Genomic DNA, 15,736 nt, shown 5'->3' on the forward strand with positions numbered 1-15,736 from the left:
AGTGATGTGGGAGGTTTCTGAAGTTGTTTCAAGAATTTGTAAGAATCTACTACAAACATGGAACTATAGTTCTTGGGGAAAAAAAAGGTGTTTTCAGTTGCTTGCTTCAGAGTGTTTAAAAATTTGAAGTTTTTCTAGCTGAATTTTCAACAGAAATCAGTTTGATGTTTCACTGAGCATATGTTTCCAAGTCGGAAAAATCTAATCCTCTTCAGAAGTGTATTGCAGATTCTAGACAACGTTTTAGATCTAGATTTTTAGGTTTGGATTTTAGGTTAACTGTCCTACAGTAATGATGGACACTATGTATCTTACTGTAAAGAGGGTTGGAATAAACTGTCAAAGAAAATAGAAAACATTCTATTTCATTAAATATTTGCACTCTTGTACTGATTACAAACTTCTATTAGTCATACACAAGTATATCTGATATTACAGAATTAGTATCATTAACCAGAATAGGATTCAAAATCCCGTTCAGTTACATCACTATTACTGCTATCCTACAATCTAAACACAAATTTTTAAAAATTCATAGCAGTGTGAGTAAGTAACATGCTCTATGTTTAGAGTAATTACCTATTGTGTAAAAAACATTTTGCTTTTACAGATAGAAAGACTCAAGATGATGTACGTGTTGCAAAAGAGAGGATTAACAACCTATGCAGTTTTAACCTTCTTGAAACCATTCTTTCCACTTCTAAATATATGATCATCACTAAATGTAAGTCTCTAGAATGAGTTATTTTGGTAGCAGTAGGATATTCTTTTGGTTCTTGTATTGTTATGTATGCTGCTGTTCAGAAGTGTTGATGGTGAGAGGTGGAAATAAGTAAAAAGCATTTCTTCAAAATCCAGGTAATCCAAGTGGTTTTTTTCTTCAGAATAGCACGTCTTGATTTTTTCACTGTTCTTTGTAATGCACCCAAGGTGATTATTTATAAAGATGTCCTACAAATGATTCGAAATCATACTATGAGAAAAAGATGGGAAATATCCATTTAGAATAGGATCAGATGCTTCATGAATATTGTGGTTTATTTTGCTTATCTATCTGATTGACTTAAATCTGTTGAAAACTTTGTAACAGTATGAGCTGAGCCTCCTTCTGCATAGGAGCCTTCTCTAGGAAATGAAACCTGCAAAGAAACTTTGTCAATTTGGTATCTTACTTCTGTGTTTTGGTTGACTTCAGCTATGACTTTTGCATGAAAGGTGTTTGTGTGCCATGAAGACGAGAAAGCAAACAAATCTTCCTTCAAGTGCTTTCATTGCTATAGAGGTAGGCAACTTAGAGAGCTGGATGACTGGAAACACTCATGCGAGTTCAAAAGTTGTTTACAACGTTTTATTATAGATAGTTAGTGACAACTGTCCCAGTGCTCTTTTATATAGTCATTGCTGTTGCCAGTGAACTCAGTTGTTGAAGCCAATTATTTTTGTGTCAACTCAGTCTGGTTAAAGATGAATTGTTGCTCCTAGTGGGTTATGAAGGCACATTCCTAAACATACACTTGGGCTCCAAGACTCCACTTGTTCGTTGTCAGGTACCTGGAGTCTGAGACCTTTTCATCCTTCACTAAGCTGTGCAATCTCTAAGATGGGCTCTGAATCTCCATTTTAGTTCCTTGAGGGATTATCAGCATTACTGAATAAGCAGAAGACTTTCATCTCAGCAGTCATCTTTCCTGGTAAACTCTAGAACAGACTTGACCAACTACATTGTGGTAAATGGTAGTGCTGCTAGCACATGAGTTTTCTGCCATCCAAAAGGTTTTGATAATGAGGAAAAATGTTTTTAGAGACATCGTGCCACTTCTCATTTAAGTTCTCAGAAATTATAACATTAATTCCAGGATGCGGGAGATTTAATTTCAATTGTGTTCTCTTTCTATAGGTAACAATATACCTCCTCTTAAAAGAGTATCCTGACTGCAGGGATACCTCTGTTTGTCCTGGCTTTGGCTCTATTGGATTTGCAGTTGAGTTCTCCCAACCTGTCCTATTAGATTTCTGCCTCGTCTCATAAAATGTTTATATCTGAACAGTAAAAATTAGTATGATCTAGCTTGATGGTTAGGGGATCTTTTTGGGAAGTGGGAGCTTGGATACTTGGATATCCAGTTACTTATTGATCAGATGCTCATATAAAACTGAATCATGTCACCAGGAAAGATGAGCTGGACAGTTTCCTGAGAAATAGGAAATGAAGATTCTAATAATTTTTGTCTGTGGAAGAAACCAGTTTGAATCATGCACGCATATTGCCCCTGTGCTGTTAAGTGCTTATATGAACCAGAATTTCACTTCATTTTTTAAAAAAATTTTGAAAACTTTGGAAAAAATATCAGTAAGACACAGGAAAGAATTTCAACTTTGCTTCAGTTCAAACCTGAAGTCTAAAATACTGAAGCAAAATTAAAACAAATCCACTTCCTTCAAGAAAGTTAAGGATGCACTTACTGTAGAGTTTTGCTTAATTTTGATTTGCACACTTTGTGAATCTAACTATGCCTTTGTATAAAACTGACGTTTTCCAGTGTTTGTAAAAATGGTCAGAATCCATTCTGCCTTTCTTCAAAATTCTTATAATGTATAAAATTAACCATGCCTGCACCAAGATAAATACCTATCTTGTATAGATATACAAGATCTATATCAAGGTGATCTTTTCTCTTCTGCATACCATGTATTCCACCTGGGAAGTTGTAGCTTCTTTTCACATGTCTGCAGAGTAGTGGAAAACAATAAACAAAAAACCCTGTCCCATGGAGAATTGGCTGGTGTTTGTTCTGCTTAATAACTTTGAGCTGTTTTCAGCAACCGTTCTATCAAAGGGTTGTCAAATAACTCTTCTCAACAGAGCAATTATCCAGATGTAGTGCAGTAGATTCTCTCTAGGCATCTTCAGGCTTGTTTCCAGTCTAATAATTTGACATCGATGCATCCTATTCCGTCATTTAGTAGAATACTGACACTGAATTAGCTATCGACCTAATGAAACAAATAAACTGTGTTTCTGGCACCTACGATGTACTTGATAGAAGCTTTGGGGACACACGGAGAGCACATAAGAAATCAGAAATCAGTAAATACTGTTGTAAAATATATAAAATATTGCTGAATGTTTAACATAGTTCCTAATCCTATGAAAATGCTGTCAGGACAAATAAAATCTATAAAAATTACTAGCATTCATACAGACGTAAACCAAAGTCTTTAATAGCTGAGATGACAAAAATCCTTGGTTCTTAGGCTAGGAGAGAGTCTATGATTAAGACAAATAAATGAATAAATATTTGGGCAGCTTTTTTGTATAGAATACTTATGTATTCATCTACTCATTCTTCCAATTCAGTTTAATATTCAGGTTTCAGATTTGCTTACTGTATCAGTGAAAGTCAAAAATCAAATTTGTGTGAAAAATTCACTCATATTCTATTTCTGATAATATTATTATAAGCAAATCCTTGTAAAAGTGACATCAGAGAGAAGGTCTAGCTCATTTGTCCTGAGATTAAGTGGTTAAAGTGTCAGAGTCTACAATCCCACTCATCTTTTTCCTAAATAACAGCCCTTTCTTCCTGGAGAGGATTGTTATCATAACACAGATGAACTCTTCAGCTGTGCAGCAGTAATTATATGTATGTGTGTAATATACCTGTTTATAATGACTTACAGTGAAGACACAATCTGATTTCTGGAAACAACTTTTGCACTATGTAATCACTGAAATAATTCTGAATGAAACAAATTTCTAATAAGTAAAAGAATTTTGTATACAAAAGCCATAAACATTAATATCTTTAACAGCAAAAATTTATTTTGCTCAGCTGATACAGACTGTTAGATATCTATGCAAATATATCCCCTGGCTTATTTAGAAAATTGTTTGCATTTTATTTCTGAAATATATTTTAGACTACTCTGTATTTACTCTAGAGGCTGTAACAGAAAAATTTATATTTGTATTAGAATCAATAAATGGGCAGGTTTTGTGCTTTGCAAAGGAAGTGGAGGAAAAGCCTCATTTTATGGCTTTTAAATTTGAGAACATCACTAACAGTATCAATAAGGGACCAGATAACTTCTTCTTAAAGATATAAAACAAAATCTCGAAACAACAAGGTTCCTTGAATCACCCCATTAATTTCGTGCTTCTGGTTTATCAATATCTTTGTGTTGATTCTTTCAAATTATTATTTATTACTGCAGCATATTTTAGACTATGTACATGCAGGAACTCATAGTTTTTATACGTGGAAGTAGCAAAATACAGCTGTATTTTTTCCTCATACTTTTCTGTTACATATGTTCATTTTTTACCTTCTAGATTTATTACCTCTTCTTCTGGGGAGGTTGCATCTATTGGTCTACTTTGAATCAGGTACCTGAGTGGGATTTAAGGTTCCAGGTGTTATTTCTCCTGTTTATCTTTCTTCTGTTATTTTTTCTGTTAATTTTTCTTTTGCCAGTGTATGTGGTATTCTTGTCCCTTTAGAAATGATCTCTGCAACTGTTGAAGCTTTTGTACAGATGGAGCTTTATTAAAACAAACAAACAAAAAAAGAACACAGTCTTGTCTTTCTGATACAGTGCCTGTCTTTTCAGTGTTATATGCAGCCAGATTGAATCTTAGTCTCTTTCCTGCCTCCTCAGGTGGCACTTACAGCCCATGGTTCTATGAAATATCTCTTCCTTTTGTTTCAATGTAAAGCATACTGTTTCATTACAGTTGGATTTTGCATTTTTTTTGATAGGCGTGCGCTAAAAACAGCATGCAAAATGATTAACCAAAAAATAAATCAGTTGGGCATCAAATTCCCTTCCCTAGGGATGGGATGAAATTAAGCACCTAAAATCACTTAATTAGACAGTGATACATGCTGTGGGGTTGTCACTTGAAGACTTTGAAGCAAAAATAACAATAAAGCAAGAATTTCACCTGTACTGACCATTATATAATTGTACAGTGCAGTTCTTCCTACCTTGATTAATAGCCATGGTAGCGACCATTTGATCAGATAGTTAAAACTAGTAATAATGGAGCAATTTTAAAATTTACCATCTGTGTTCTCAAAAAAATGACACTTAGGGCTTTATAGTATAGAAGTATGTAGTTTCTGTGGAAAAAGCTATTAACTATATTCATAATCCAAAATGCATAATCAAAACTGGTTTGATTCTATAAGACTTGAGAAATGCTGATATACACAGCAGGTGAAAAAATATGGCTCTCTTCTATGTTGGCAGAATAAGAATATGTGTAAAAGAAGGTAAGGATTATTTATCCTTTGTATTTCAGATAAAGTATGTAGAATTGAATGCAATGTCAGAGGCTGGTTTTCTGTGCATGACGTGAGGTTTCCGGCCTCAGAAATACTTGCAGTGGTTATAGATCTTCACTGAATCATGAACAACGCATTTTTTAGCTAGGACCTAGAAATGTATAGAGAAGGAGTTGGTAGTTACTGGATATGGTCCGTGTCTTTTTCTGAAGCTGTAAAGCAAAATTCCATCCAAAGTGAGGAAGTATTCCAAAATGAAAGCCTTCAGAAGCTTATCCATGTAGAGCTCTAAGAAAAAAATGAGGACTGGGCATGCAGCTAGATCAAAGATCTTATAACTTGAGAATGGAAAGATGAAGGACTAGTTGCCTACTCAGTTGCTTTAGCGTCTTCAGAAACACTGTGGAAACTGGAAGGAAATGGGTAGGTTCTTGTATACTAAATTAAAAGCATATATGAGCTGTACTGGAGGGAATGTTACAGCAACTGGACAAGCAAGTCTATATAAAGAATATAAACCTCTGCTAGTGCTTGTGGCCTTCTCGCTTGGACTAACACCATCTGTCTGCTCCTCTCTCCTTGCTTCCTCAGTCTGTTCTCTCAAAACACCTTGCAGTTACCTGTGCTCAACTGATCTCAAACAAGCTACAATCTCCTCCTTTTGCAGAGGTTTCAACCCAATCCAGAGGACAGCGGCTAGAGCAAAGCTAACAGACAGCTTCCCTTCTGCTGCCAAGATACAACCTTTTAACAACAGATGAACAATATTACAGTACACTAAACAAGAAATGCTTATATAATTCACATTATTATCATCACATTAGCAAAAGAAGAAAAAATCTCTATTAAGGTAAGCAGAGGTACAAGAAATGTATGTGTGAATATATGTGACTGTCTGAGCCCTGGGGGTAGAATATGACTCCCTGAATAAACCCATTCAATGGAAGAAGGCTCAGAGGAGATGGGTGGGGGAGGATGTGCCCGTGAAGCTCGGGGAATAACAGGATGTGACTGACCATAGCTGTTGCAAAGAAGCTGACTATATCTACAACACAAGGGACGAGAAGGAAGCCTTAGTTTTAGATAAACAGCTATCAATAGTTCAGCAAATCAACTGGTAGTGTAAACGTTTCTTCCTGAGTTCATTAAAACAGTGTGAATGTCTCCCTGAGTTACCCAGACCAGTACATGGGGGGGTTGGGGGGTGTGTGTGTGAATACATGGCTCAGCCCAACATAGAGTATGAAAACTAAATATCTAACGGAAGAATTTCAAAGAGAGTAATGGGCATGAGTGACTTCTCAGTGACTGGGGACACCCAGTGTTGTGACAGTGAGTATATTACAGAAACTGGTAATGGGGACCACATTGATACTGTGATCAGACCATGTATTGCAATTGCTATTTTTTGCTAAATGTAATTTACATTTGTATTGTGATTTCGGTATATTTTGTATCATTCTGCTAAATCGAAAATCCCATGTAACACCCAATATTTTCAAAGCAGTAAATTTGATGTTAAACATTACACTCTCCACTCATAGAATATCTAAAAGAATCTGGCCGAGGAGTATTGGACTCTGACAGGATAAGAGAGAGTAGAGAGAAGGCATCTAATGAAGCTATACAAAAAATATCCAACCAAAAATGCCTATTAGAAAAAGTCACTTAAGAGCCTGAGCTTCACTTTTCTGAGATGAGTAAATAGGTAGATATTTTCCCTCTTTCATGCACTGTGTGTATTTAAGAAAATTGTATGCAGTGACGTGAATGTTCTAGCCTTGGCATTTTTGGAGACTAAAATTTTATGTCAGATTCTGTCCCTTTGAAAGTTCAAGAATTTAGTGATTTAATGAGAGGTCAAGAACATCAATGTTCTTTGTGGGCATTTATTTGGTGGAGTTCACCTGCCTCACCTTCACCTTTCCTGAGTAACAAGGACTGGAAAGATTTGCCAAAGTTGAGGTCCTAATGTTATCTCATGTCTCAGGTCTTGAAACTTAAGCAAAATATATATTTAAGGAGCTGAAAATATACTTTGAAAGAAGAAATTCTTCTACTCACGTATAAAAAGTCACTGCAGCAATACTAGATGTTATGACAACTTCTATAGGTTTTTGCAGCTGATGTCTACATCCAGCTAATTCTTTGTAATTCTGTGGTTCTGTGATTCTTTTCTTTGCCCAGGAGTGACAAACGCAGTTGACTGATACTGCCTATCGACTACAGTTGAAACAATCAAATCAAATAAATTAAAATAAAAATGGAATCCTGATGAAGAACTATTTATGTACACTTTCTATTGATCAGACCTGTAGGTTATAACAACTTCCTGCTACTAACCAAAGGGAACAAATTTAATTGAGATTTAAAAAGGAAAGTCCTATAATCCATTATTTAATATGTTATACATTACTTTTCAGTATGGAGAGAATCAACAAAATGGGTGGAAGTAACTCTTTATTTCTCACAAGTTTTGGCTAAATTGCATTTTTAAATATTTTTAGGACATTGAAGTGATAATATATTTACTCTCTGTGGCATTCTTTTACTATTTGAAAAAGGATGATGGGAATTGACTGGGAAAAAGAGACGTAAGCAGGTGCTGAGGTGGGCTTGACAAATAGATTTTATTTTGATGCTAGGTGAATACAGTATGAGTCTTTCAGAAATCTAAAAAGACATCCACTGATTGTATTTTTATTTGTATTTTTTTTTTTATTATAAACTTTTTTGAAGGTGCTAATTCTAACTCCAGTTAGAGATTTGTGCCCACATGGTTGCAGAGAGTAGGGATAACTGATTAAAATGACTGATGATTAAAAAGTGAGTATGAAAATCAAAACTGTATTTGAACCTTTCTCTCTAAATAATTAAGAGTAATATTTTCAAAGTTTGCAATAAAAAAGTTATCAGCAGTTGAATGAAATAGATTGAAGGAAATTTTAAGGCAGGTAATTCACAGTCACCAAAATATTAGCAACCACTGCAAAATTTAGATGCAAAGACTGCAAAACAACATTACTTGGCATGTTCTGTATTCAATGTGATGTGGACAGGTCTTTGCATTAGGTGGATCTTTGTACTGGGTATAACTAAGGGAAACTGCTGTTAAGCAGGAAACTGGAAAGAGGTTTTCTGCAAGACCAAATAACCGCAATCAGATGGAAAACAAAAAATAGTCTGAATGGCTACACTGAGGTACTAAATCTGTTGAAATCACCTGCATAAGGCTATTAATGATGTTCAAAACACTCACTTATTGGCAAGTAAGCATTTTTCACAAACACGTCTTCCATTGCTGACCTTTAAGTCCCAATTTTCAAAGGACACATACAAAGAGATGAGCCTTGGAACTGAAAAAAAAAGGCTTTATTTGCTTCCAAAATTCAGGAACTCACTTGAGTTATGGATTAGGGTTTGCACGCAGATGGCTAACCCTGACCTGTGACACTACTAACAGAGTAACAACATCAGGAGTTTCAGGATGCTGCAGATTGCAAAAGGAGAGTGATGTTTGTACAGATGGCCCACCCTGACCTGTGGTACCACTAACAAGACAGTGACATGAAAATGTCAGGATACTGTAGACAACAGAATGGAGTGGTGCCAGCTTAAGAGAATTAATAACCAACAGGTTAATTAACAGGATATCCGTATCAGAAATGCCAGATCATGCTAGAAAATCAACCAAACTGGGGCCATTGGGGAAGGGGAAACAAGGGTATGCTCTGTATTTGGGAGGAGATGGAGGCTACATATGCGAAATTATTGGAGAGGCAGGAGGAAAGGCACTACAGAGTTAAGCAAACCTTTTGATCAGAGTGGGTCAGGTCCCTGTTGAGCTGCTCTGTGTCTGATAAATGCAGCTTGGAGCAGGACAATAAATCTGTTTTTCTTCCAACCATACTTGTGTATGACTTACTTTAGAGGCTGGGGGGCCTGGGATGCTTTCCCTACTGCTGGCAAGGGAACATCTAGAAAGGAATTCTTGCCATCCTAACGGTTATTGATTTTATAACACCTTGCAATTTTTCCCACCTTCAACTTAGACCTCAGTGTTCCCCAGGTGATCATGTGCTGATCTGTCTAATGTGCTGAGAACCTTATAATCTGTCCCTTTACTAATATTTTTTCTCTTTCCTCCTGGTACCAATAATATTTTCTCTCGGATTAATGAATAAAATTAAATTAAGCTCTGAGCAGTTCTTTTTAATCTGTATTTAGCATTAGATGTCCCTGGTTTTATTTCAGACTTAGTGAAAGATCTGTGAACTGAAAAATAGTCTTTTTTTTTCAATTTTTTTGTTTAGTCTTACAAGATTGCCTCTTCCCATATGTCTCGAGACACATATTCTGATTTAGACATAATCTTTGAAAGCACCCTTACTCAGTCCAAGCTATGTGAAATGTACTTCCTTCTAAGTTACTTAATAAGTTAAGTTAACATAACAGACTTCCTGTTCCTTAAGGGAAGTCCTATTAAGAATAATTTTTTTTTTCCTCCTTTCAAGTTTGCCTGCACTTGTGGACAGTATAGCTTAGAACTGAGATTTACAAAGATGGGAAATAAGGAATAGAGGTGTTAAATTTTGCTATTGATTGAATTTACATTTCTTACAAGGTAGTATCTAAGTGACATGAGGGAGGGTAAGAGGGTTCGGTGTGTGAGACCACAGGCTTCTGGGGTCAGACTTGTCTAGAAGTGCTACCAGGGGGCAAACTTGGGGTAATCATCAGTTCTGGATTGAAAGATACTTTGACGCTACTGTTTGAACATATATAGCCTTGTTCTGCCATAGGAATTACAAGGATTACAATTTTGTTACTTATTCTGCCCAGTATAAGGAAGATTAAAGAATGTTTGTTTGGGGAATATAATAAAGGATTTCTAATAGAGGGTTTTCTCACAGGAGGCAGTGATGTAGGGAAGTAAGCAACTGGAAGGATAAAAATTCCAGAAAGACTTGAAGTTGCTGATAGATGAAAATAGGAAGGTAACAGATTTATGAAACCGTTCCAAAATGAAGAATTTCTTTCAACATGACATTGCTGTTTGTCTTGAAGCTTGTTTCTCAAGGATCAGTTTAAATGCAGCTTTTTGGATTTAACAGTTTTTCCTCACACATTGTCATGAGTTACATTGTGCTGTGAAACATATCTTGGAGATTTAAATTCTGAGAAGGTATAGGAAAGTTTGTAATGTGTAACATAAAGCATTTGAATTTTCAAAATATTTGTTCTGTTGTGGAAGGAAAACATTTTTGGGTGGTTATATTAGGGCTGATGTGCAGTCTATACAATAGAAAGCCATACTTCTAATTGCAAAAATTTAATTTGTGTTAATGATCATGGAAAAGAGACCACTTCGTATTCTCCTTCAGGAGGATAAACTCCAGGCTTTGTGTGGAAGATACACCTGCATTTTCTGCATGAAAAGAAGTTCAGTATTCATCTTCTATAAGTGCAATCAAATAGAGTGGTAAGAAGGGTCATAGATGAAGTGCTCATGTTAGGGGTTTAAGACCTAAAAAATTACCAGTTACTGATAGCTAAAGGTTGAATGCACTTCTTACTCTGAAAAGTCTGAACTTTTCAATCAGTCTGAGCATGCAGTTGGTGAAAAACTGAAGGAAAACTATTATTTGAATCAAATTCAAAACAACCTTAAATCAGACTGTAAAACTATGAGGGTATTCAAGGTTTGGGCTTTTTTTTTTTTTTTTTTTTTGGTTGAGTGCATTGAGGGCTGTATATGCTAGAAAACTTGCTACTGAATTTAAAAGCAAACCCAGATGATCTTTAGGGATAGTTGTCTTCACAAGACAGTTTCTTTGGATAGTTCTGATTATGCATACAATAGACAGCTTACATTGCTGTCTATTACATTACAATGCACATTTCTGAACATTAAAAATCTACAACAAAAAGATGTTCAGACAGAAGCAGAGCACATTTAGTAGGGAAAGGAGCAATAGTCCAGGCATTTTTGCATTCACTTTACCTTATGAAAGAATGTTAAATGATCTCAGAAGCAAAAAAAACCCCATAACTCCTTCAAAAATTGTTTTATCTACAGAATTCTTTAATGTTAATAATCTTAATAGTAATAACAAAACCAATAATTTCAAATGAACTAATGTAGGATCATCTGAGTGTTGAATAAAACGTGTTTAATTCAGGTCTTGAAAATTCGCTTGCTTCTCAGCTGTACTAATGGCAGACTGGCTGATATAGTTTGCCTGTAGATGTCAGGCTGAATGAAATAACGCTGCTGGAGTGATAGCATCCATCCATTCATCTGCATATAGTGAAAGAATGCAAACACTGAGTATTTGCAGAGAAGACATTAGGAAATAAAAGCATCCTGCCATAGTAATTCTCTTCATCCAAGCCAACAGAGTACATATGACTTTGTTAATGTTGTGTTGAGAGTTAAATAAAATTGTACAGTAAATGACTTTTTTGCACCTGTTGTTCTTAGAAATAGCAAAGAGAAGTATCTGCTCTTTCCTGATCACCATCTAATGTGCAATATTTCCTCCTTGCTCTGGCTTATATTCTTCCTTAACAGAAAGGAGTGCTTATGTTCTTTTTTACAAAATAGTCCATTAACCCATGTTAGTACCAAGCAGGAGAGCGTCCTCTTTTGGTTTTCTTACAGGTCTTGGCTCCTGTCAAGACATGCAGGGAAGAGCCAGGTTACTTAATCAGAGTATGAATCCTGGTGTCCTCAGATATTCTGGGTGGTCCGTAATGGTGAACATCAGAGGACTCATTTTCATCACAGCACAAAATTAGCTATGTAATGTCTATTGTTCTCTAATTTCTCACTCATCATTGTAGAAATATAATCCCAGGTGTCTCATTCCTATGCAAGCAGATGTGGAAGCTCGTAAACTGAATTGCAACCTGAAGGAATGAATTGTTCTCACATCTTTTGGTTGCCAGGGAAACTATGTTCTCGGTCTGTGTATGTTTACAATAGCCTCTTTTCCAAAGCTGTCTAAATTTCATGTTGTGGCACTCGGGAACAGACTAACATAGAGAAATAGTAATATATGTCTAGTAAATATTATCGTTGGTTTCTCAAATAATATTTACAAAAATAGGTCATACATTCTGTCTCAGAGTATGTATGATTTTAATAGATATGTGACAAACCTGAGAAGAATTTAATATATGTTTTTGATCTGTTTGGCTACTTGCCTATGCTCCACTTATAAATCAGTGTCAAGTAGAATACAGTTAGGTATGGCCTGAGTGTCTAAAGAGGTACTTCTCAACAAAAAGTCATTTCAAGCGAAACTGTATTCCGTCCCCCCCCAATATAGTCTATTTCTCCAAATTACTTTGCGGCACAAACGCGGAATGGGGGTTATTGAATCATAGTTCATCAACGAGGATGCTATAGATGTAGGGAACTGTCCTTTACGTGACAGAATTTAAGAATGTCTTTATAATAGTTCAAAATCTTAAATGGTGGCATTCCTATGTGCACCACACCTACTCTGACCAGTATTTAGGGCTTTCTTTAATGTACTAGTATCGTATTTTTCTCTTAAGGACCATAAAGTTAGATTTCAGACACTAAGAATATCCAATTTACAGACAAAAGTATCAGATTTTTTTTAATTACCTAAAAAAAGTAATTTTCAAAATTATATCTCTAAAATGTATGTGGATAGTGACATAGTTTAAAATGTATACTTATTCTCCGTGGAGACAACTTGTGTGACTGACTGGCTTCTTCGTCATTTGTGAGTCAATGCAGTTCTCCAGATTCAGTACAGCAAAAGAGGCTGTCCTGTGTTGGTAGATGAAATGCATGCATGCAGGATATTTCTGGCTAATTTTCTCTACAGTAGCAGCAGCCTCACCCACGTTATTTCCTCCTGGACAGTGAAATACAGAAACATTTACTTTTTCCTCTCCTGTGAAGGCTTACCATCACTACCTGGTTTTTTTTTTTAACTTTTTTTTTATTTATTTAAAAAATGAAAATAATTGGGCTTTGTATCTATAAAGACAACTTGTAGGAGCTATCTGGAAGCTGTTTGTTGTGCAGAGACTCAAAATGATCAGTAAAAACCCAGACAGTGCAACAGATCTGTCAGATTTCTTGTCTCTGAATTATTTCTCAACAAAATATATTACCAGTAATAAAATAAATGAAGCAAGTATCTTAAGCAGAAGAAATTAACTCTTAAAAGTCCCACTGGAACAGCAATTCACTTAAAATGTCAATCAGAACTGAAGCAGGTTTAAACACTCTGTGGTTACAACCAACAGGCATCAGGAGGAAGGAAATAGCCGAAAGGTGAATTAACGACAACTGCTAAGTTTTGAAACATTTGAGTTTGAATAGAATTCAGGTAGCTCAGCAAAGAAAATATTACTGAAGTGAAGGGAGTTGCTATTGGCATTGCGAATATTTACAGCATAGTTCATGTTTGTAAAATAAATATTAAAAAATGATGTCATGTACACTAGAAAACTGAAAACTGTAGAGTTTTAAGGGTCTGGACACCAACTGGAGTTCAAGTTATGCTATCTTCTGGTATAAAATTCTGAGGATGTTGGAAAGACTATAATCAATCAGCGACAAAATAGGTGAAATTGGTGATAGCTGGTGATATCTTGATTCCGCCATTGGCAAAGTGAACCCAAAATGTTATAAAACGAGGGAATCAAAACAAAATTCAACAGTTGTGAGTCTAGTTTAAAAGGTAGCATGTGGAGCTATATGCAGTGTTTGTCATGTTTTATGATGTTTCCTGGTGTTTGAGGGGAAAAGAAAAAACCAAGATTTAATTATTCTTCAAGAGCTGAGATGGGCAGTATTTGTATTGCATGAAGAGGTATAACTGTGAAACAGCTCTGTTAGCACAGAGGAAGACTTTGAGTGAATCAGTAGACACTTAGGCATCAGGAAATTAATGAATTGTAAATCTACCAGGTGATCTGTCATTTGTTCATTTGGAACCTTGCACCTGGTAAACTGATTTATGAGGAAAAAAGCATACTTAGATGAATAACTGGTATGAGATTAATGACTAGGTCATAATAAAGCTGAAATTTTCCTGTTATTTCTGCCAGAAAAGATAAGGAATCAGTTCAAAGTTTTGTTTGATGTAGTGATCTCAGAATGCTAACTAAGTGTCCAAGTCAGTGAACTTGAAGGACTATTATACAAATACATCTTACTAAAATGTTATGCTAATATCTTTAAGAAATTTGAGAAACTGAAGGAGTCTATGAAGGAGTTCTGTAGATATCAGTGTGGGAAGTATTTAGAAAGAGAAATTGAACCTTGTGCATTGGTTGTTTATGCATATCTGAAGCTTTGTATTATGTGGGTATTGACTTGTATTGGAATAGGGAAAGAGGCTCATGCAGGAGCTGTGAACAGCAGCTGTGATGTTGTGTAGAAGCTGCTGATGAACAGAGCTCTTATCCATGCCATTAGATTGGTTCTGTGGTTGCTACGAAGAACCCCGTGGTCTAAATGAAGCATGGGTGAATGTAACATCATCATATGTTTTATCTCATATTTTAAGGGAACTAAGGAGGTGACTTGAGAGTAGAAACATGGCTAAGTCAGTTAATATCAGAACTATAAAACTGCTTCTGTGGACTGCACTGATGAAGCGACATGGTATTTGTATTTCTGTAATCTAAGTTGACCGAGGGAAAGAAAATTTTCCTGCATCAAATGTGTTGATACTAAACAACTATTCAGTATTTTGACTGTAGAGTAGTTGAGCCCATGTCACTTGCTACGTTTGTGCACTGTGCTACAGCCTGTGTGTCCAGATAAGAGGCTCGTTTTTCTGAACTTCAGCTTGACTAGTCCCCTGAATATCTGGCCCATTTGAAGTAAAAAACCTAAACTTCAATTTTACATTCATATATCCATTTTTTTTAAATTATTTTCAGAGCTTCTCAGTAGTGTCTCTGCAACACTCCTGAAAATCAAAAGGTGTAGTGCATGAATAAATTTGCTATCCTTTGTTGAAAGTAATGTCTTTTCAAACCTCATTCTTTCATTACTTTCCCAACCTCTGCCTTCCCCATTTTCAAAGTGGTCATGATACAGTTATTCAAGATAAGTAAAACTCTTTACTAAAGAGACGTCTCTTTCAAGTCCCATCCTGTAAAAAACATGATGTTATTAACAGCTTAAAATCTGGCACAGCTTGGCACAGGTTTCTTCTATTTGTAGGTATATATTTGTCACTCTGTTTTCAGTCACCATGTAATTTTTGCTTAGACTGCTTCATTTATCTTACATAACAGACTAGAGGAGTGAGAGCCTGGAAGAAGAAAGGGGAAATGCCTTCTGGGAATACTGATTTAATAAAAAAATTGTTTTTCTGAGCACTTCAAATTTATAAGCACTTGAGTGCACCTAATTCCCTGCCAAAATACACACTTTATATTAACAG

The sequence above is a fragment of the Tauraco erythrolophus genome, chromosome 3 (genome assembly GCF_009769465.1).
Source record: "Tauraco erythrolophus isolate bTauEry1 chromosome 3, bTauEry1.pri, whole genome shotgun sequence".
NCBI classification, from domain to species: Eukaryota; Metazoa; Chordata; class Aves; order Musophagiformes; family Musophagidae; genus Tauraco; species Tauraco erythrolophus.